Genomic DNA, 24,061 nt, shown 5'->3' with positions numbered 1-24,061 from the left:
TCAGCTGTTGCCATGGCCACCAGGTCCAATGGACCGCCCCTTTATACGGCAATACTTCCATATGCCGTCTGGAATCTGCCTCACCTGACCACTGTCGTGTCTTCGTCTGGCAGATATGTACATCACATTTACTCTTGATGCCAGAATGCAAATATGCCTCTGCGCATCACACATATATAGAAATGCATCCTTAAAATGCTCTATAGACAATAAAATCCTGTCCCTGTCAAGGGTATCAAAATTTTCAGTCAGGAAATCCGACCAAGCCCCCTCAGCGCTGCACATCCAGGCTGAGGCGATTGCTGGTCGTAGTATAACACCAGTATGTGTGTATATACTGTTATGATATTTTCCAGCTTCCTATCAGCTGGCTCCTTGAGGGCGGCCGTATCTGGAAACGGTAACGCCATGTTTTTTATAAGCGTGTGAGCGCCTTGTCCACCCTAAGGTGTGTTTTCCAACTCGCCCTTACTACTGGCGGGAAAAAGGGTATACCGCCCATAACTTTCTGTCGGAGGAACCCCACGTATCATCACACACTTCATTTAATTTATCTGATTTAGGCAAAACTACAAGTAGTTTTTTCCCACCCTACAAAATACCCTTATTTGTGGTACTTGTGGTATCAGAAATACGTAACACCTCCTTCATTGCCCTTAACATGTAACTTGTGGCCCTAAAGGAAAAATACGTTTGTTTCTTCACCGTCGACACTGGGGTCAGTGTCCGTGTCAGTGTCTGTCGACCGACTGAGGTAAATGGGCGTTTTTACAAGCCCCTGACGGTGTCTGAGACGCCTGGACCGATACTAATTTGTCCGCCGGCTGTCTCATGTCGTCAACCGGCTTGCAGCGTGTTGACATTATCACGTAATTCCATAAGTAAGCCATCCATTCTGGTGTCGACTCCCTAGAGAGTGACATCACCATTACAGGCAATTTTCTCCGTCTCCTCACCAACATTTTCCTCATACATGTCGACACACACGTACCGACCTACAGCACACACATACAGGGAATGCTCTGATAGAGGACAGGACCCACTAGCCCTTTGGGGAGACAGAGGGAGGGTTTGCCAGCACACACCAAAAGCGCCATAATGTATATAACAACCCTAGAAGGTGTTGTTTCTATATATGGGCTCTTAATATATAATTATATCGCCAATTTATGCCCCCCTTCTCTTTAACCCTGTTTCTGTAGTGCAGGGGAGAGTGGGAGCCTTCCTCACCAGCGGAGCTGGTCAGGAAAATGGCGCTGAGTGCTGAGGAGAATAAGCTCCGCCCCTTTCACGGCGGGCTTTTCTCCCGGTTATTAGGAAAACTGGCCTGGGTTAAATACATACATATAGCCTTAATGGCTATATGTGATGTATTTATTTGCCAAATAGGTATTTATATTGCTGCCCAGGGCGCCCCCAGCAGCGCCCTGCACCCTCCGTGACCGTGTCAGTGAGCCGTGTAGCAACAATGGCGCACAGCTGCAGTGCTGTGCGCTACCTCTCTGAAGACTGTGAAGTCTTCTGCCGCCTGTTTCCGGACCTCCGTTCCGCCGTCTTTCTTCAGCGTCTGTAAGGGGGATCGGCGGCGCGGCTCCGGGACGAACCCCAGGCTGACCTGTGTTCCGACTCCCTCTGGAGCTCAGTGTCCAGTAGCCTAAAACTTCAATCCTCCTGCACGCAGGTGAGTTGCAAGTCTCTCCCCTAAGTCCCTCGTTGCAGTGATCCTGTCGCCAGCAGGAATCACTGATTAGAAACCTAAAAAAAAACTTTACTAAACAGCTCCTTAAGAGAGCCATCCAGTTTGCACCCTTCTCGGACGGGCACAAAAACCTAACTGAGGCTTGGAGGAGGGTCATAGGGGGAGGAGCCAGTACACACCATGTGACCTAAAAAGCTTTTTAGATGTGCCCTGTCTCCTGCGGAGCCCGCTATTCCCCATGGTCCTGACGGAGTCCCCAGGGTCCTGACTGAGTCCCCAGCATCCACTAGGACGTTAGAGAAAGTAACTTATCTGAAAACCAGAGAAGCTAATTTCAGGCGATGCTTCTTTGATGCTTAATACATGTTGAAAAAAAGAAGAGCAAACATAGTGTGTACTGTTTTGTACAATATCAAAGTATAACACTGACGATAAAACACTTAGGCTTAATTAGGGAAATAGCATATTCCCAAGTATGTAATCAGTATATAGCCTAGGCAGTGTATATATAAAAACTTAAATTATTTAATACAGAACATGACATAAAAATACATAAAGATGCATAAAAATATGTGAATAGCTGTATATCATGCGTACAGGATAAAAGATTATATCTATCTTATCTGTAATATTCCCTTGATGAAGTCCTGCTGAAGACGGACGAAACGCGTTGGGATTACCTGCTGACACTTCCTCTTATGGACAGATAAGCCATTTTATCACTCTGAATTCTGTACGCATGCATTCCAGTTATTTATGGACAGATAAGCTAGATATAATCTTTTATCCTGTACGCATGATATACAGCTATTCACATATTTTTATGCATCTTTATGTATTTTTATGTCATGTTCTGTATTAAATAATTTAAGTTTTTATATATACACTGCCTAGGCTATATACTGATTACATACTTGGGAATATGCTATTTCCCTAATTAAGCCTAAGTGTTTTATCGTCAGTGTTATACTTTGATATTGCAAAACAGTACACACTATGTTTGCTCTTCTTTTTTTCAACATGTATTAAGCATCAAAGAAGCATCGCCTGAAATTAGCTTCTCTGGTTTTCAGATAAGTTACTTTTAACTGGTTTTAATATACCCACCCTTGATACCTTCATTTATACTCACCTTGTTATATAAACCACACTCTTGGGCGCTTATTGTCACCAATTCCTATAAATTTTTATGTGTGCATGCCAAGCACATCTTCATGTATTATAAGCTGCCACTCACTTAACATTGTGAGAAGTGTTTATTTTTTACAAAAAGGTTAATTTTAAAATCTAAGGTATAGATAACACAAAGCCGCACCTAAGCGCCGTAGTCTTTATTTCTACATACATACATATATACATATATATATATATATATATATATATATATATATATATATATATATATATATATATATATATATATATATATATATATATATACACACACATACACACACATACACACACATACACAAATAAGGATGCACTCACCAGACTTCTCCAGGGTGAAATTGATAGATTTTAATCCAGACAGCACATACTCACAAACAGAAGGTCAACGTTTCGGCTCACAGCAGAGCCTTTGTCAAGACCAGATTACCAGGTTACCATCTCCCTAGCACTGCTCTGAATAGTGAAACCATATATACCCTTGGTGCAGCCACACCCACCAATCATCCAATTAGCAGCATGAACAAACAGGCCATCATTAAGCTAATATCAGCCAGCTGTCACAGGATAAGGCCAAATACATATACGCAGCACAAACCAGACACATACATAAATTGATTTTAAAACAACTCATTGTGGCCACACAAGGAGTCTAACATCGTGTGTGGAACGCACGCCGGTACAGTGACACGCACGGCACTTCCTGTGAGCCGCGCATCACTTCCCTTCCGGCGTTGCCAAGTAACGGCGCCGTGAGTAAAGCAGACCACATTAGCTTATGTAAACCACATCGGAGTGAACAACCAAAGTATCCACTATAGATCCTCATATAGGCCAGATACATAATCACGATAAATCAATCGATTACCTAGCAACCTGTGGTATTTGAGCTGCCACAGGGATTTCTATACCGCATCACTTCCAGTCGCTTGCAGCCAGGCAACAAATACCCAGTTGCTAACACAAATTACGTTAACCTCAGATTGAAAAAACATTGTGCATAAATGTACACGGCTGTTGAACTCCCCCAATATATAGCAAACATACGTAAGGGTCAGCAAGAACCAACCCTATCCCCTTACTACCAAAGTAAACAGGAATGTCACAATCGATAGTATGATTAACAGGCGGGCTGCACCAATAGCACACAGGCACCCATCAGAATAGTCATCAGGGCATTTCAAGTATATACATTTAAAAATGACTAAACATAGTGCTAAACATAGATCCCCAAAACCTATAAAAAACCACAAGGAAAAATCGCATCACGAGATGCATATAAACCTAGTGGAGTACATATAAACTCAATCAAAAAAACAAAAAACACAAAAGGATCAGAGGACATGACTGATAGATCACTCAAAAAGCTGAACACCCCTGCACTGTCACAAAAAATAATGAAACATAAAAATATCATGAAAAATTAGCAAAAATCAGACTGGCATCAGCCTCAGACGATGCCAAATCACAAAAACATGTGCAATGGGTTCTGTTCATTGAGTCCTTTCGGTGACATTGTCCCCAAGAAATGGATCCAATATGCCTTGCGTTTTAGTAACAACTTGTTCCTGTCCCCTCCCCTGGCAAGAGGAGGCACCCAGTCAATTATCATGGACCGCATGGTGGAAAGTTGGTGCTTGAATTGCAAGAAATGTGCTGCCACCGGTTTGTCATTCTTACTGGTCGAGTAAGCCAAATGAATCGAGGACCGATGCTGGTTCATCCTTTCACGAAAGGTACGTATCGTCTTACCAACACACATCTTGCCACAGGTACACGTCAGGTAGTATACAACATGGTCCATAGTACAGACCAGAAGATGTCTCAGCTTGATTTTGGTTCCATACAGTGGATGATTGAAAAACTGTCCAGTAACCATGGACCGGCATGTGGTGCACTGCAAACATTTGTAGCACCCTGGTCTTTTACCAAGCCATTGTCCACCGCTTGAGCTAACGGCACTCATGGTTGGTCTGAGAAGAATATCCTTCAAATTCTGGCCACGTTGTATACTGAATAAGGGAGGCTTAGGACCAATGGACTTAAACCTGGGGTCAGAGCAAACAATTGGCCAATTGTCCGTGACAGTTTTCTGTATAGACTTTAGGTTGGTGCTGCAACTGGGCTTAAAGATCAGACGGTTAGACTCTCTTGGTTGTTTAGATGAATTACCACCTTTGGCGTGGATTGCACATGCCTTAGCAAGGCATTTCAGCACATTACTTCTTTTGTATCCACGACTCACAAACCGGTCAACACAATCCTGTAACTGTATCTCTGCTCGACCTTCATCAGAGTTGTTCCTAAGGACTCTAAGTAACTGCGAAACAGGTAAGTTCGATTTGAGCTTGTCTGGATGATGACTTGTGGCCCACAATAGCATGTTTCGGTCAGTTGGCTTTCGGTATAAGGTGTTTTCTAAAGCAGGTGGTCGACTCAAAACCGTCACATCCAAAAAATCAATTGTAGAATTATTAATGTTTGCAGTAAATCTAATCGGGGTGTTCAGATCATTGAGTGCATCCACCATGGCATAAAATGACTCAGTGGTGCCACTCCATATCATAAAGAGATCGTCAATATATCTTCTATAATAAACCATCTGTTCCCCATACCTAGGAAGAATATATTCAGTCTCATATTTAGCCATGTACAGGTTAGCGAACCCTGGGGCCAAATTCGACCCCATCGCTGTCCCAGTTTTTAACATTTTTATGTAAATAAATGCAGTGTTACACTATGCGGAGTTCTCTTTTCCTGTTTTTCTATATGAATATGGAGGATTGTGGGAAACTTTAAGGAGAACGTATGACTGGCATTGGTCTGCTCCCGTATGCTTGTATGTCGTGTAGTCTGGTATTGGCACCTCCAATCATTCACTATTTGAATAATACCATCTGCACTATTTTGTATATGTTTTTTATTTAAGGAAACTGTACAATCTGATATCTGAGAAGGCTATCAAAAGGAGAACAAATTATACTCATTGTGTCAGTAAGCGCCTATGTAAACAGTGGTGTATCTTTTTGTGTGTTGTGAATGTTATTGAGGTTAATAATACCGTAGGATCAAAATTACCCTCAAATTCTGTGATTTTTAGCTGTTTTTATGTTTTTTTCAAAAATCATCCAGATCCAAAACCAAAACACAAAAGGATGGCTTTGGCAAAACAAGCCAAAACCAAAACACGAGCGGGGAATTAAAACCAAAACACAAAACACGAAAAGTGCCCGCCGCACATCTCTAATTATTTTAGACTTCCAAACCCAAACTGATAAAAATCTAACAATTCTAATTGTACAGCCAAAGGTTAGACAGACAGAATAATTAAAACATTCTGGGGTCAGGGCTGGCAGCAAACAAATTGTGATCATAAGGATAGCCAAGGTAAGTACAAAGAAAACAGCAAAATGATACTACATGCGCACACACATGACACGCTTTAGACTGTCAAAGTCAGAAAAATATCATGCTACACGTTGCCATATATTCACCTCATGCGCTTGCCCGCTGCACGTGCACATTCTCTCCCGTGCGTGCGGATACTCGCAGCTGCATGATGGCGCCTCCTCGGCCATGCGCTCGAGCACGTGGTATGTGCATTTACGGTAGAGTTTGTGTGCGTCTAGCGGGCGACTCAATCGTTAAATAATAAAACCAAATAGTATGTTTTATAGATAATGTTCCCCTTAATAATGACTGTAAGTTTGTTTAATGTAACTGGTCGCTGGACAGAGAAATTCCTCTTTGCATGATACGAAGGGTCAGACAGGGTTTGAGCAGTGGTGTCTGGTACCTAACCAAAGAACATTTTATTAGAAACAATCCGGTGCTGGTTAGGTAAAGATTAATCGCTCCTGCGTATAGTTATGTCTATTAGTAGTTTCTGGACATTTACTATATTTGCGGTTCATTATCCATGCGGCGGGAATTCTGAGATTCCCTCCCACCTGAGCAGTTTGATATAGTCACAGCCCACCTGTTCAAACTAACCTATGACCTTTTGTTATGATGCGAGGAGACATTCCTGTGTCCAATGAACAATAAGATTATAGGTCCCTTTGTAGTATACTGTACGCAGTGTATATAAGGACAGCCAGCCTGGCCAGCTCAGTCTCTTCTCTCCACAAACTGTTTTCATCTTGACTAACTCGGAGCTGGTACCAGGACTGCGCAGCGATCATTCCCCAGTGTGTGTAAGTTATTCTCTGTGACCATTATAAATCTCTGACTGTATTCTGCCACGATCTCTCTCTCTCTCATTGTATGTTATTGTTTGCGATTGTGCCGCTATTGTATATTTATGTGTAGTTATTCTGCTTAGATATTGATGTTAGCCTGTAGTGTATGAACTGTTAACTGTTTTTCCTTTTTTACATAGCTAGATATGGTTAGTAAAGGTGTTGGAACCTTAGCAAGGTATTGTGTGTTTATTACATTGCAGAGGGTAATCGGAGCGTCTCAATCGCTCAAACAGCTTTAGTATTAACAAGGTTAAGCAGCGTTATATCGCTACAGTATTTCAGTAATAAGGTTTACAGTACAAACTCAATCTTTCACTGTGTTGCATACAAGGTTTACTGAGTGTCATCCCGTGAGCGTCTGCGCCGCTCGTGTTCCCCTCGTGGTCACGAGCATACGCTACGCTAGTAGCATAGCATTACGGTAGTCGGCCGCCTATAGCGTGCTCGTCACCAAGCGTTAAGCTGTGAGCGAGCGTGTCGCATGTGCGTCTCGACCACAGATAAGCGTCTGCTACGCTAAGTACGTACCCTTACGGTACCCCATACGCCAATTGCGTACTGAGTCTCTTACCCATTTATAGTGAATGTTATAAGATAAATATTTAGCTTTATCAATTGGAGGCTCGTCCGTCCTCCACATATCCGCACTAGCGAACACAGACTTTATCTGTCAGCAAGGGCGGGAAGGCAGTATCCCTTCGTATCCGTATTAGTGGTGAGGGATACAGTAGTGCTGACTAGATAAGCGTCTGCATCGCTACGCTGTAGGAGTGCTGGTGGAATCCGGAACCGGAAGGTAAGAACAGTACGCTATTGTCTTTTAAACTGTTTTATTTCTGTTTGGTACACATTGCGTACGCAACACACGCACACACCTGCATTTCTTTTCATTTGTGTATTTTCACACCTCACTTTCCTGTTTGCCATTTCACAATTGATAACGTGCTGAGAAAGATTTGTTGCTATTGGTAGTTAAAAGTAATATTAATACGTTAAGGAGTAATTTGTAAAACACGCACACTGCTTTGCCTAAAGATACAAGGAAAGATCTGTGTGGTGCTTGGTAGATGATTACAGTTAAAGATCATCTACATTGATATAAACGTGTTAATTGTATTTCTGTGGATATACCTGGCTTGCGTACATGTGTCTCTAACAAAGGGCGGGACTAGCGTACGCGACGCAAGGGCCGACGCACGGAGCGTATATTACGCAACGGAGCGTCTGGGTACGCCCACATAATACAAATCACACGATAGTATTGTTTTAGTTAGGCGATAAGGAGGCAACGCGATAATAGCGCAAGTCAAATCTCAGTGTCCAAAATTTTAAGCTAATAGATCCTTCTCTAGTTGCAACTCCTCGGGATTAGCCTGCGATACTGAATGAAAGGGATTTCTGCGCAGAAACAAAAGTAAAGAGTATATGAGGTGAAAGAGTGTGTATATTATATATATATATATATATTTTGTAATTTTGGGGTGGAACCACAGGAAATCATCGAGTTCTCGTGAGGTACATACGTGTAAGTGACGGCACGGTGGCTTGGGAGGCATCCCTTGTTAAACATATTAAAATAAGAGCATTAGAGTATAGCAGACCAGGAGGTCTACTGTAGCACAGACCAGGAGGTCCAGACAGACCAGGAGGTCTAGGTACAGCAGACTAGGAAGTCCGCTATAGATAAAGAGATAAAGAAGCACAACACCAGGAAGGTTTGGTGCGGTACCCATATAGGCCATTAAGCTCTGGCTGAAGGAATTCGCAGCCACAATTTTCGATTCCACTGGTCGCTCCGCACATAAGATTAGTTGCTTATGTGCAGAACGATTGTACCGCACGTAATTGTGTGCATTAGTTAGTAACTTGACCCAGTACCATTTGCGTACGCTAGAGGGGTCATAAACGCTATTTGTACATTCTAACGTGATTTGTGTAATTTTTTTTATTTTAAGGGAGGTTCGCTGGTCACTCGGGAATTCTCTAACAACCAATAGTTACTGGGAAGGGTTAAGTGCTCTTCGGATCACACCCACATGTTCCAGTAAATAGAGGTTCAGGTCGCAGGGGCCCTAGGTTGAGTACGCCAGCGCTAAGGCAGTGTGTGGGCGTATTGGTCGACGTGGGCGAGTGAGTGGAGGTACTCGGTAAACTTCCGCGCCGGCCTACCCCGGACATCTTGGTTTTTGTAAGGGTTCGCTGAAGACCCTGATTTGAAGGTCAGAGGTAGTGAAAGCAACACCTGCAAAGATGGGGGCCAGTTGTTCAGGTAGGGGGCGATCAACCTCGGTTCGGGTTGACTTAGTAAACCGACCAATCGGGTCGGCAAGGTATGTCATGTGTGAGAAATACGGTTCACACCCAGAGGTTTTGTGCGATGAATGGGAAGGAATGACTGTGCATGATGGGGAAAAGTTCATACGGGTAGGCAGTTTTAGTCCCGAGGTGTTACAAAATCTAAGGAGAAGGATATGTCTCATTAAATCTGCAAAGAGACGGATCAAACATTATGATTATTTACAGTTATGGCAGCAGGAAGGTGAAATACAAAGAGGATTGGCTCAAGCGGCTGGATCTAACCCTATCAGAAAACTGATAGCCACCGCGCCACCACCACCATACATAACGGGAGAGAAGGTGGTTACAGAGAATGACACACTGGTGTATGATAAACATGCACTTAGTAACTGTATAAATGTTAAGAATAATGTAACCAAGATTGTTGATGCTAATATTAACCCGTGCAAACTGTACCCTGTTTTAAACTTTCCCCAGGATTGTGACCAAGAGGATGAGCCAACAACAATATCGGCACTCTCTCTAGCAGCCACCATAGCAGAAACAACAGTGGGCACGTCCCAACCAGTAAGAGCAGTATCAAAGGCCCCTAGTGGAGGGACAGGTGAGGTCGTATTAACTGGTAAGTACGGCACTATACACTATGCTGAAACCATTACACCACATGTTGTAGAATCTACTCAGAATGATGTTATTGAACTTAATCCCGTTAGGGTAATTGCAGTGCCAAATGGGAAAACTGACACTTCAGGAGTCACTCCTGTCAGACACATCGCCATGCACTGCCCCTTTTCCCGAATGGAATTAAGATCAATGGTGTCTGAATTCCCTGATCCTAGGAAAGATCTAGTTGCAAGCCAGAAATACATTAGAGAGCTAGGAAATACTGTGGAGCCCAATAACAAAGACTGGCAGATATTGCTGAGGGCATGTTTACCCTCCAATGTCGACTCAGCGAGATTTATAGCTGACTGTAAATTAGATGAAGAGGTACCCCTTACGGACGTGTACAACCAAGATAATGTAAAGAGAATAAATTTACAGTTAAAAGAGTATTTTCCAGCTGTTGCCAAATGGAACAAAATTTTCTCCATCAAACAAAAAGAGGGAGAAACAGCTGCTGATTATTTTCATCGGGCACTACAGGAAATGGCTAAGTATACAGGCATAGAAGACATTAATACAAATGTGAATCATAGAGAAGTAGCAGTATCTGTGTTAATGGATGGTTTAAAGGAAGTATTGAGGACGAGGGTACAGACCACCCAACCATGTTGGCGAGGTCTGTCGGTGGCTACTTTGAGAGAGGCCGCTATTGATCATGATCGGAATATCACCAGACACAGGGAGTCACAAAGTGATAAGTTAATGGCCGTAAGTATACAGGCCCTGACCACAAGGCCACCTCATTATAAGTCTCCGACCCCTGTGGGTAAGTCAAATGTGGTAACTTGTTATTACTGTCATAAAGAGGGACATTTTGCACGAGACTGTAGATCGAAAAATGCACAAAAATCATATCAACCCCCTAGACAACGACATGACACACGAAATTGGGATCAAGGACCGCAGAGACGGAGTTATGAGCCATACGCAGGGGAAACAAAAAGGTATCCCCCAAGAAGAGACTGGCAAGTCACTGATAGTTCCCATTTACCCCCTTCACAGGTAATAGCTGCCAGCACAATGCAGGGAGGTCACCACGCACCATAGGGGTGGGGCCACACCTGTAGTCTGCAGCCAGTAAAATAAATTGCGAGCCTTGGAAGTGAACCCGAGGTCACAATTGATATAGCTGGTAAATCTCTAAATTTCCTTGTAGATACGGGGGCGGCCAAGTCAGTGATAAATTCGACCGTGGGCATGAGAACCACTGGTAAAACAATTCCAGCCATGGGAGTAACAGGAGTGGTACAGCACTACTCTTTAAGCAAACCTGCAGAGATTACGATAGGGCCTTTGCATACCAAGCATTCTTTTCTACTGGCTGCATCGGCTCCGACTAATCTCCTAGGGAGAGATTTACTGTGCAAAATGGGATGCGTCATATACTGTACTCCTGAAGGTGTGTTCTTGGACATACCCGAAAACCACGCTCAGGAAGCGCAGGATATGCTAGACTCCCCAACAAGATTAATGTCACACACTGTTGTTGTAAATAGGTGTCCGTCCAAGGTAGAGGAAATGATTTCCCAGATACCGGAATCACTTTGGACCAAGGATGGACAAGACACTGGATTGATGGCAAACGTAGCCCCAGTAGTTGTGCAAGTAAAAGATGGTAGGATAGCTCCAAAAATCCCACAATACCCTCTGAAGCCAGAGGTGGAGTTAGGAGTTTACCCTGTAATAGAGCGCTTGCTACAACAGGGCATTCTGGTAAGAACGTCCAGCACTGCCAATAGTCCCAACTTCCCTGTTAAAAAGAGTGGGGGGAGGGGTTACAGATTAGTGCAGGATCTAAGAGGGATCAACAAAATAGTTGAGAGTCAATTCCCCGTAGTGCCAAATCCAGCTGTCATCCTTATGCAAATCCCTCCCACTGCCAAATTTTTCACTGTGATTGACCTCTGCTCCGCTTTCTTCTCGGTACCTCTGCACCCTGACAGTCAATACTTATTCGCATTCACATACAGAGGAGTTCAGTACACTTGGACTCGATTACCACAAGGTTTCATAGACAGTCCAAGTATTTTCTCACAGGCCCTGCATGATTGTTTACAGTCTTTCCAACCAGAGAGTGGATCAATATTGATACAGTATGTGGATGATTTACTGCTGTGTTCAGATTCACTGGAAGCGTCCCTGAGAGATACGAAACAACTCCTGTTTCATCTTTCAGACACAGGACACAAGGTTTCCAAGGACAAGTTACAATTATGCCAAACCCGTGTGAAGTATTTGGGACACTGTCTAACACAAGGACTGAGACACCTCACCGCTGATAGAATTCAAGCAATTCGTGACATGACCCTGCCACAAACCCAGCAACAGATAAGAACATTTTTAGGAATGTGTGGGTATTGCCGTAACTGGATCCCAGGTTTTTCCATACTAGCCCTACCTTTGCAGGAGATGGTCTCATCAAGCAAACCTGATCGGATTTCGCACACAGACGAATCTGAGATGGCATTTGAGAGACTTAAACAGTGCCTAACGCAGGCACCAGCATTAGGTATGCCTGACTATGGGAAACCCTTTGAGCTGTACGGAACAGAGAGTGCTGGGTGCGCAGCAGGTGTCTTAACCCAGAAGCATGGTGATGCCAGCAGGCCGGTAGCCTACTATAGCGCTCAGCTAGATACGGTAGCGTGATCCCTCCCCACATGCTTGCGAAGCGTTGCAGCAATAGCATTGCTAGTCACAAAAAGCGAAGATGTAGTGCTAGGACACAATCTCACAATTCATACACCACATGCAGTGTCAGCCTTACTGAATTCGTCCCAAACCTGACACGTCTCATCAGCGCGGTTTACAAGATGGGAATTGGCATTGATGGCCCCCGTAAACATCACCATAAGGAGATGCAGCGCATTAAATCCTGCAACGTATTTCCCAGGTGTGCCTGGACAGGCACAAAGGGTGGAGGATAAGAGTGATGGTGAAGGAGGATTTAATACAGGGGATGACACGCATGATTGTATGGAATATTTGACCCAAAATTTCACGACAAGGCCTGACATCAGTGACAACCCACTGGAAGATGTAGATTTTACTTTCTACACTGACGGTAGTTGTCACAGACAGACGGACTCGGGAGACTTGTGTACTGGATATGCAGTCGTAGATGACCAAGGTACCATAGAGGCGGAACCGCTAGGCCCACCACACTCAGCACAAGTTGCTGAACTGGTTGCCCTAACCAGAGCATGTGAATTGGCTAAGGGCAAATCAGCCAATATTTACACAGATTCTAGGTACGCCTTCGGAGTAGTCCATGATTTCGGGGCCGTATGGCGCCTCAGAAATTTCATGACGGCAGCTGGCACACCCGTAGCGCATGCAGCCCACATCAAAAGACTTCTAACAGCGACACAGGAACCCGACAGAGTGGCTGTTATCAAGTGTGAAGCTCACACATATAGCCAAGACCCGGTATCACTTGGTAACAGCCGAGCAGACGAAGCTGCTAAATCAGCAGCTAGTAACCCCATACAAACAGACAGTACACAACTGATGGTATTTAATACTGTAAATACACAGAAATTATATGAAATGCAAAATTTGTGTTCCCCACAAGAAAAGGCAGTCTGTAGGTCAAAAGGATATGGCCAGGAGTCCTCAGGACTCTGGACAGACGGAGAGGGTAAGCCAGTGGCACCCAGAGCATACCTTCCAAGTCTAGCGGAAGCGGCACATGGGCTGACTCATCTAGGCAAAGAAGGAATGTGTAAGTTGGTAAGAGCTTATTGGTGCGCCCCAGGATTTTCTTCACATGCGGGTAAAAGAGCGATGACATGTCTCACCTGCTTGAGGAAGAATATCGGAAAGGCAATACCGACAGAGCCATCCCATATCCCTCCGACAGATGGCCCTTTTCAGGTAATACAAATTGATTTCATACAATTGCCACCTTGTAGAAATGTAAAATATGTATTGGTCTGTATTGATGTGTTCTCAAATTGGGTTGAAGCATTTCCCGCGGCCACAAATACCGATGTATTTACTGCAAAGAAAATTGTGCAGGAATTTGTGTGTAGGTATGGTATCCCTAGAATCATTGAAAGTGATAGGGGTACCCATTTTACAGGTGAAGTCTTTCAAACAATGTGTAAATTGATGGGAATTAATAGTAAGCTGCACACTCCGTACCGCCCCCAGGCGAGTGCGAAGGTGGAAAGAGTAAACAGCACTATTAAACATAAATTGAGCAAGGTAATGACTGAAACAGGACTGTTATGGCCCGAAGCTTTGCCAATTGTATTATACAGCATCAGAACCACTCCCAGGTCCCCTCTTAATCTGTCTCCTTTTGAAATTCTGTTTGGTCGACAACCCCATGTTATGATTAACCCCCAGGATGATTTGAAATGTAACAATGAAGTAACCGTAAAGTATTTGGTTAAGATGAGTAAGCAATTGAGGAATCAGAATGATAATCTAAAGTTGGTGATTCCTGATCTGCCAGACAGTAATTGTCATGACATTGAACCTGGGGATTATGTAATGATACAGAATTTTCTACGCTCAGGTTGCCTTATTGACAGATGGGAAGGACCATATCACGTCTTATTGACCAGCACAACAGCATTGAAGGTTGCCGAGAGAGAGACTTGGGTCCATTCGTCTCATTGTAAAAAGGTCACTGACCGAGAGAGGTCCCGTGATAAAGAACAGACGGTAGAGGTTGTATCACTAGAGTGTCTGTTCAGGGAGGATTGAGACGACACCTGAGCGCTGAGAATAATAAGACCGGAAGCTTGTCGAGCCAGATTTCTTTTTCCCATTTGTTATTTTCTCCAGTTTCCACCTCCCTCCTATTTCCTTTCCCCCTTCTTATTTTTCTCCTTTTACTCCTCTAAGATGGACTTGCCCCAAGAGACTGTGATCCGGATTTTCCTGTTGACCATGATGTTGACCAGAGCAGTCTGTTTCGGTGAGAGTACCATGGAGGTCGAGAGAGGATCTGGAATGGGTTCTGATGACCAGGATGCAGGCGTAGTTTTCCAAGAGCAACATAATCACAGAGTAAAGGCGAGTATCAGAAAACGATCTGGTAGCATTGACAATAGAAGGAATTGTGAAGGATTGTTAGCTGAAGAGAACTGCATCTGTAGGCATTGTGACAATATAGTTGAGGATGGGTGCATAAAGAAATGTCAGTCCAGTTTTAATGTCCACATGGACCGGCATCCATTGAGTGACTATCACTCCTTAGTGGGTAAAGTGTTAAATCAGACAGACTGTTGGGTATGCTCTCAAGTACCTCAAGGTCATAGCAAATCAGGACTAGTACCATTCCCTTTAACTGTAGGAGAGGTACTTGAGCTAAGTGGTGGGAGGCCGGTGGACAAGAGGTTTAATATCTCTAGTCCTCCTAGTTTGAAGCTCCACCAATATCATGTGGATAGGTCCTTAGTGTGCTTTAACATTTCCAATCCCCGAAAGCCGGGAAATTGGGAAGTGTTATGGAGTAATCAAACCATGACCTTTTCATACAGACCCGACAGAATGCCCATAGACACAGAACTTATACGCCAGATAGCCGACCATGGAAAATATTTCCGGTATAGGTACACTCTAGGAGGTAGGACCATGCGAGTTGGAGAAGTATCACCAGGATACTGTGCACATATCGTACAACCTGATACGTGTACTAAACAGATGGGAGAGTTAGGGTTATACTCCGTCCCATATGTTCTCCCCGATTATGCATATTTCATATGCGGGAGGAAGGCGTATAAGTGGCTTGCCCCAAACTCAGAGGGATTGTGCTATATTGGAAAAGTACTGCCTGAAGTAATGACTGTAACCCATAACAAAATGAAAGATATTCACCGCAGTGCCCAAGCTCCTTATACTCACACTCATTACGAGCACGTCGTTAAACGGCACCTGATAGAGAGGACAGAGCATTCTGCCTCTGATCTGATCCATGAATCCACCGGGATTCAATTCCTACTCGCGTTAGATATCACTCGTACCGCCAGAGGAGTGATAAATTATAAATATATATCTGGTCTTGCAAATTTATTAGACAATATCACCGAAATGTATGACGACACATTCAGGTACACTGGGAAAGAGTTACAAGCCTACAAAACAGAACTGGTTCAGCATAGGATGATTCTTAATTACCTCACAGCTGTGACAGGCGGGTATTGTGTTACCCTAGCAACTCAATATGGAATAAAATGCTGCACGTATATCACAAACAGCACGGAGGACCCAGCCGAGGTCATAGACCAAAAGATGGATGACATTTTACAATTAAAATGGGAGTTCCGAAGGAAACATAATCTCACTCTCGCCGCTGTGGGTAATGAGCTGACCGGTTGGGTGTCATGGATGAACCCACGAAATTGGTTCTCGGGTTTAGGAGAATGGGCCCAAGATATTATTATGGATGTAGGGAAATTTCTTTTGTGTATTTTGGGAGTCGTCATATTGGTTGGACTGATATTTAGATGCGTCCGGGCTTTAACGAAGTGTAAAGGTAATACCAGAGTGATGAGTTTAAGGAGCGAAGACACTATAATAACAACAACAAATTTGATTTATGACCCAACGATAGAGACAATGTTGTGATGAAAATGTGATTCCATGGTCCGTTTCTTTCACCCGTTTCTCCTTTGTTTTCCTCCAAGGTACAAAGACATCCGCTTGGAAGAAGAATTTGACAACCTCTTTTATACAGACCATTGATGAACTATGCTACAAGCCCCCAATTTCCCTAGTGACTTTAACTTTTACGATAGCCCAACACTTTAGAGACTGTAACTTTATCGACAATGGAACAACTTTTGCTCGTTATTTATAGCAAAAGCACCGAGAGACATCAGACAACATGTACATCAAGACAAGACTTCAGACAAGACCTCAATCATCAAATGCATATTAAACTCACATAGTTTACAACTGCATTTATAATAATTGCTTCTTATCTTCACCTCTACAACCTTCAGGTAATAACACACATAGTCGATAGGGAATATAGATACAGATATCAGCACTCACATATCCCCCCCATTCATGTATCACCAACTAAATGTGCTCCCCCATTTGTTGCAACCAAAAGCCGAAAAGAGCTCGGTAAAGTTTGACAGCCCATCCACAGACCCGTAATACGGGATAAGAAGGATTCAAATGTATACTTCGCAATACCTCGAAGCTTGATCTAAAACACGTACGGCACGATGATACATGACCCCTCAAACATGGATTCATACACACATGCTTCTACTATTTCACTAGGTCATTCTTTTTCCCACCTGCTCCTCTCCTCCCTTTACCCAATCATAAAATGGTATTTTCAGGATGACATATATTTTTCTTTTTTTGAGCTGTTTTAGGAAGTGGCAGTTATTGATGACTGCCAAAGGGTGGACTGTCAAAGTCGGAAAAATATCATGCTACACGTTGCCATATATTCACCTCATGCGCTTGCCCACTGCACGTGCACATTCTCTCCCGTGCGTGCGGATACTCGCAGCTGCGTGATGGCGCCTCCTCGGCCATGCGCTCGAGCGCGTGGTATGTGCATTTACGGTAGAGTTTGTGTGCGTCTAGCGGGCGACTGAATCGTTAAATAATAAAACCAAATAGTATGTTTTATAGATAATGTTCCCCTTAATAATGACTGTAAGTTTGTTTAATGTAACTGGTCGCTGGACAGAGAAATTCCTCTTTGCATGATACGAAGGGTCAGACAGGGTTTGAGCAGTGATGTCTGGTACCTAACCAAAGAACATTTTATTAGAAACAATCCGGTGCTGGTTAGGTAAAGATTAATCGCTCCTGCGTATAGTTATGTCTATTAGTAGTTTCTGGACATTTACTATATTTGCGGTTCATTATCCATGCGGCGGGAATTCTGAGATTCCCTCCCACCTGAGCAGTTTGATATAGTCACAGCCCACCTGTTCAAACTAACCTATGACCTTTTGTTATGATGCGAGGAGACATTCCTGTGTCCAATGAACAATAAGATTATAGGTCCCTTTGTAGTATACTGTACGCAGTGTATATAAGGACAGCCAGCCTGGCCAGCTCAGTCTCTTCTCTCCACAAACGGTTTTCATCTTGACTAACTCGGAGCTGGTACCAGGACTGCGCAGCGATCATTCCCCAGTGTGTGTAAGTTATTCTCTGTGACCATTATAAATCTCTGACTGTATTCTGCCACGATCTCTCTCTCTCTCATTGTATGTTATTGTTTGCGATTGTGCCGCTATTGTATATTTATGTGTAGTTATTCTGCTTAGATATTGATGTTAGCCTGTAGTGTATGAACTGTTAACTGTTTTTTCTTTTTTACATAGCTAGATATTGTTAGTAAAGGTGTTGGAACCTTAGCAAGGTATTGTGTGTTTATTACATTGCAGAGGGTAATCGGAGCGTCTCAATCGCTCAAACAGCTTTAGTATTAACAAGGTTAAGCAGCGTTATATCGCTACAGTATTTCAGTAGTAAGGTTTACAGTACAAACTCAATCTTTCACTGTGTTGCATACAAGGTTTACTGAGTGTCATCCCGTGAGCGTCTGCGCCGCTCGTGTTCCCCTCGTGGTCACGAGCGTACGCTACGCTAGTAGCGTAGCATTGCGGTAGACGGCCGCCTATAGCGTGCTCGTCACCAAGCGTTAAGCTGTGAGCGAGCGTGTCGCATGTGCGTCTCGACCACAGATAAGCGTCTGCTACGCTAAGTACGTACCCTTACGGTACCCCATACGCCAATTGCGTACTGAGTCTCTTACCCATTTATAGTGAATGTTATAAGATAAATATTTAGCTTTATCAAGACATTTTTTTAAGATTCCTTCTTAAGGTGAAAATATGCGGGACAGAACATTGGACCTGACTTTGAGGTGGGAGTAAAGCAAAAAACATTAAGTTTCTGTGCACCTGGATATATCATGTTGCAATGCAAGGTGTGCAAATACATTTTTTTTTATTTTTGTATCAGGGTAAATACTGGTAGTGTTTGCATGCCGACCACAGATGTTTGGGCAACTTTTTTTTTTTTTTTTTACACAGCAATTTAGATTTGTGTTCGGACACCCTCCTCTCAAATCTATATCTCTGCATGTTTTAAATCTGCCCCACCTGCAGTGCAATATAGTTTTGCCAAGGTGCACAGTTATTTGCTCCTTTTAGCTTTACTCCCAAATTTAGAATAAGGCCCATTCTCTTACTTATCCCTGAGTGACCTGAAGAATTACACTCATTAACTTAAACCAAAGCAGCTTTTCTTAAATAACCAGGAACAAACAATTGACCCACTGGAGTGTCTGAAGGAGCCTGTCTCTGAGTGTTGATAAATATCTAATATCGCTGCAGTGGCATAGTGAGGGGTGTGCGGGGAGTGCGGCCCGCACCCGGGTGTCACCCTTCAATGGGGTGACACCAAATAGAGCCGCGAGCCCGCATCCCATTCCCATCCAGCAATCCGAGAGAGGCAAGACACGTCTGCGGGCCGCGGCGCTGTCCACACCCCCTTCTCCCCGCTGTCACTGTCAGACAGTACAGACCCGTGTCAGAGTGTTGCAGGCGGGGGAAGTGTACCTTTGTCAGCAGGGGTGCGATCGTAACTTCATGTAGAGAAGCCGGGAAGCCCCACCTCCTGTCTGCACAGGATGTCTTATTGATGGTGTCTCATTGTTGGTGGATTCCTGACGCCGAGGCTGGGCACTGCACTGTCTATTCTCCTCCCACCGGGCCGCGCCGCACTGCAAGCGTGAGGCAGTGATCCCTGGCAGCCTCCTCACAAACACCAGGCTGCCAGATCCCAGCACCAGCCGGAGCAGGGGGACTGCTCAGCAGGCTGCTGTGTATTAGTGCGGTGCTGCAGCCAGTGTGCGGGGCCAAGCTTTGACAGGAGCAGCAACCCAAGGTCAGTGCTCTCCTGCCCACTGTCCCCCACCATCCCAGTGTCTCCCACCCTGCCCAGTGTCCCCCACCATAACTGCCCCCCCATCTCAGTATCTCCCACCCTGCCCAGTGTCCCCCACCATAACCGTCCCCCCATCCCAGTGTCTCCCATCCTGCCCAGTGCCCCCCACCATTATTGCCCCACCCTTCTCATGCACATTAGTGTCCCTACTCTTACCACCATCTCACTCCCCCTCCTTCCCATAGAACCTAATTTCCACCCCTACCCTTCCCAACCTGCCGACTGCCTATCTTAACAGCTTACCTGCTAGAACCCACAGCCAGTCCAATCACAGTGCCTCCCTCATTCAGCATAGTGTATTGCTGCCATCACCATTTCACTGCCCACCTTCCCATCCAGCCCAGTGTCCCCACATCGTACTGCTCCCCCCATCCAGCCCAGTGTCCCCACATCGCACTGCTCCCCCCATCCAGCCCAGTGTCCCCACATCGTACTGCTTCCCCCATCCAGCCCAGTGTCCCCACATCGCACTGCTCCCCCCATCCAGCCCAGTGTCCCCACAACGCACTGCTCCCCCCATCCAGCCCAGTGTCCCCACAACGCACTGCTCCCCCCATCCAGCCCAGTGTCCCCACATCGCACTGCTCCCCCCATCCAGCCCAGTGTCCCCACATCGTACTGCTTCCCCCATCCAGCCCAGTGTCCCCACATCGCACTGCTCCCCCCATCCAGCCCAGTGTCCCCACATCGCACTGCTCCCCCCATCCAGCCCAGTGTCCCCACATCGCACTGCTCCCCCCATCTAGCCCAGTGTCCCCACATCGCACTGCTCCCCCCATCCAGCCCAGTGTCCCCACAACGCACTGCTCCCCCCATCCAGCCCAGTGTCCCCACATCGTACTGCCCCTCTCCATCCAGCCCATTATCCACCTATATTGTATTGTACTCTCCCTGTCATATACAGTATATCAGTGTATGTACTGGGATTGGGGCTGATATGCCGGTGGTCCGGATCCCAGAAGTCATCATATCAACCTCGAGATCCCGGACACCAGAATGCCAGCAGGGGAGGGGGGCACGAGTGCACTCGCCACACAGCGGGCTCGGTGGCTCTCTGCACATGCCACAGGTTCTTTTCACACTCTATGGGTGTCGTGGACACCCACAAGTGGGAATAGGCACTGTTGGTCGGCATGCTGACCGTCGGGATAGTGAGAGAGCGGGATGTAGGGGGAGGTCATGTGACTGTCAGTCTCCTGACCGCCGGTCACATAACTACATCCCGTTTATGTTACTACTTTTGCCATTACATTCAGTGATATACACTGAATATATAGTAAAACTAGTACAAAAAGGGTTCCGTGTGGTGTGATACGGAAGGAGGTCCATGGGGGTGACACCATGAGTTACCATACCGGGTGACACCAACCCTAGTGACGCCTCTGTATCACTGACAAGAACTGGATCTGCTGGAATAATACAGGGTGTTTAGAAGAAGAAGAAAAAAAGGTACCAACCTTTTTTCCATCCTTGCACATTGCTCGTGGTGCTGCAGGCTCTGCCGGAATAGCCACAGACCCTGTTTGCTGGAACATTTCCGCTCAAGACAGGATAGTTTTGTTTGGTAGTGCAGGTCTCTGGAAATTGTCCTTGAACCCAGTTGTTATGGAGGCCAGGAAAATCCCGCCATTCCATCATGTCCCGTAACTTCGGAAATAATGTTCTACACACCTTATACGTTTCTAGATGGCGTACTGTGGCATATCATCTAGCAGTCAACATCTACTGTAACACATAAAATACATAAGATATGCATACAAGCTTCAGTTACCTTTTTTTTTAAACACCCTGTAGATGTACAAGCAGACGGATCACAATGTTTTTGTAAAAAAAAACTTCTAGATAAAGCATCAGATTCCAAATTCTTGCCTAGGGCCCACCTCCTCCTCTAGGAATCAGGTTTCAAACTGTGCAGTTGAATTATACATTGAAGGTTGCGTATCCCTTATCAAAAATTCAAAATCCCACATTTTTGGGTCCCCTACTGAGATAATGACATATATATTACATATTATGTGTATATAAATATATTATATAGATATATACTATAATATACATATATAGTATGTGTCATTATCTCAGTAGGGGAACCAAAAATGTATGATTTGGGATAAGGGATACTCAACCTGTATACCTATATTACATTATACTGCACAGGACTATATGTATTCTCTACAGTGCATTGCTGTTTTTAATCTAGTACACACGACCGGTGTTAGGGTGTTCGGCGCACCCGTGCAAACTATACATTTGCGCCCTCTCATCATTTTTCACACCTCAAAAAAAGGTATGGTCTTACAAGGAAGGGGTGTGGGCACACAATAGTAGCCCCAATTCAAATTACGCCACACAGTAACACAATCTTAGTCACATTACACCACTCAAGGTGCCCCGATTCATTTTACACCACAAAGTAGTGTACCTAATTCACATTTTGCTACACAGTAATGTGCCTTATCCACATTACGCTACAAAGTAGTACCCCTTATACATGTTACGCCACACAGTAGTGCCCCTTACACATTTTGTGTTACATGGTAATGTCCCTTATACATAATGCCCACAGTTGTATCCCTTATACACATAATGCCCACAGTAGTAGTGCTGCTTACACATAATGAACACAGTAGTAATTCCACTTATACACTTAATGCCCACAGTAGTAGTGCCACTTATACACACAATGCCTACAGTAGTAGTGCCCCTTACACATAATGCCCACAGTAGTATTGCCGCTTACACATAATACCCACAGTAGTAGCTCCCCTTACAGATAATGCCATGATAGTAGTGCCCCTTACACATAATGTCCACAGTAGTAGTGTCCCTTACACATAATGCCACAGCAGAAGTGTCCCTTACACATAATGCCTACAGTAGTAGTGCCCCTTACACATAATGCCCACAGTAGTATTGCCGCTTACACATAATACCCACAGTAGTAGCTCCCCTTACAGATAATGCCATGATAGTAGTGCCCCTTACACATAATGTCCACAGTAGTAGTGTCCCTTACACATAATGCCACAGCAGAAGTGTCCCTTACACATAATGCCACAGTAGTAGTGCCCCTTACACATAATGCCCACAGTAGTAGTTCCCCTTATACATAACGCCCACAGTAGTCGTGCCCCTTACACATAACGCCACAGTAGTATTGTCCCTTACACATAATGCCTACAGTAGTAGTGGCCCTTACACATAATGCCACTGCAGTAGTGCCCCTTACACATAATGCCCATAGCAGTGGGGGGAGTTGATGCTGAAGACTAACATGACTGCAGCTTCTGCTGGTCTGTCATACAGGTGCAGAGTGGATGATAGGAAGGGGGGAGGAGGGGAGAGGGAGAGACCTGATTTTGGAGATCAGCCCCATGTGGACTGGAGACTGAAGAGCCATGCTTCATGTTGCTGGCACCGCTGCCTGTCACACAGTTTGACAGACATACTGTAGCAACAACGGACAGCAGCAGGGTACAGGGGCAAATGTATGATTTAAAATAAGAATTTACTTACCGATAATTCTATTTCTCGTAGTCCGTAGTGGATGCTGGGGACTCCGTAAGGACCATGGGGAATAGCGGCTCCGCAGGAGACAGGGCACAAAAGTAAAAGCTTTAGGATCAGGTGGTGTGCACTGGCTCCTCCCCCTATGACCCTCCTCCAAGCCTCAGTTAGGATACTGTGCCCGGACGAGCGTACACAATAAGGAAGGATCTTGAATCCCGGGTAAGACTCATACCAGCCACACCAATCACACTGTACAACCTGTGATCTGAACCCAGTTAACAGTATGATAACAGCGGAGCCTCTGAAAAGATGGCTCACAACAATAATAACCCGATTTTTGTAACAATAACTATGTACAAGTATTGCAGACAATCCGCACTTGGGATGGGCGCCCAGCATCCACTACGGACTACGAGAAATAGAATTATCGGTAAGTAAATTCTTATTTTCTCTGACGTCCTAAGTGGATGCTGGGGACTCCGTAAGGACCATGGGGATTATACCAAAGCTCCCAAACGGGCGGGAGAGT

At 44.7% G+C, this 24,061-nt stretch overlaps 1 long non-coding RNA gene across 5 annotated transcripts in view; it reads right to left on the bottom strand.

The window, feature by feature from the left end:
* Nucleotides 1-24,061, bottom strand: part of LOC135059652 (uncharacterized) — a 143,905-nt gene that overhangs the window by 113,831 nt on the left and 6,013 nt on the right. For all 5 annotated transcript variants that reach the window (XR_010246066.1, XR_010246060.1, XR_010246054.1 and 2 more), the window contains exon 2: nucleotides 21,480-21,747. This is a non-coding gene — a long non-coding RNA (uncharacterized LOC135059652). The remainder of the gene's footprint in view (nucleotides 1-21,479; nucleotides 21,748-24,061) is intronic.

The sequence above is a fragment of the Pseudophryne corroboree genome, chromosome 1 (genome assembly GCF_028390025.1).
Source record: "Pseudophryne corroboree isolate aPseCor3 chromosome 1, aPseCor3.hap2, whole genome shotgun sequence".
Classification (NCBI taxonomy): Eukaryota; Metazoa; Chordata; class Amphibia; order Anura; family Myobatrachidae; genus Pseudophryne; species Pseudophryne corroboree.
The sequence above is the reverse complement of the archived record's forward strand: the minus strand, read 5'-3'. Positions and strand labels throughout refer to the sequence as shown.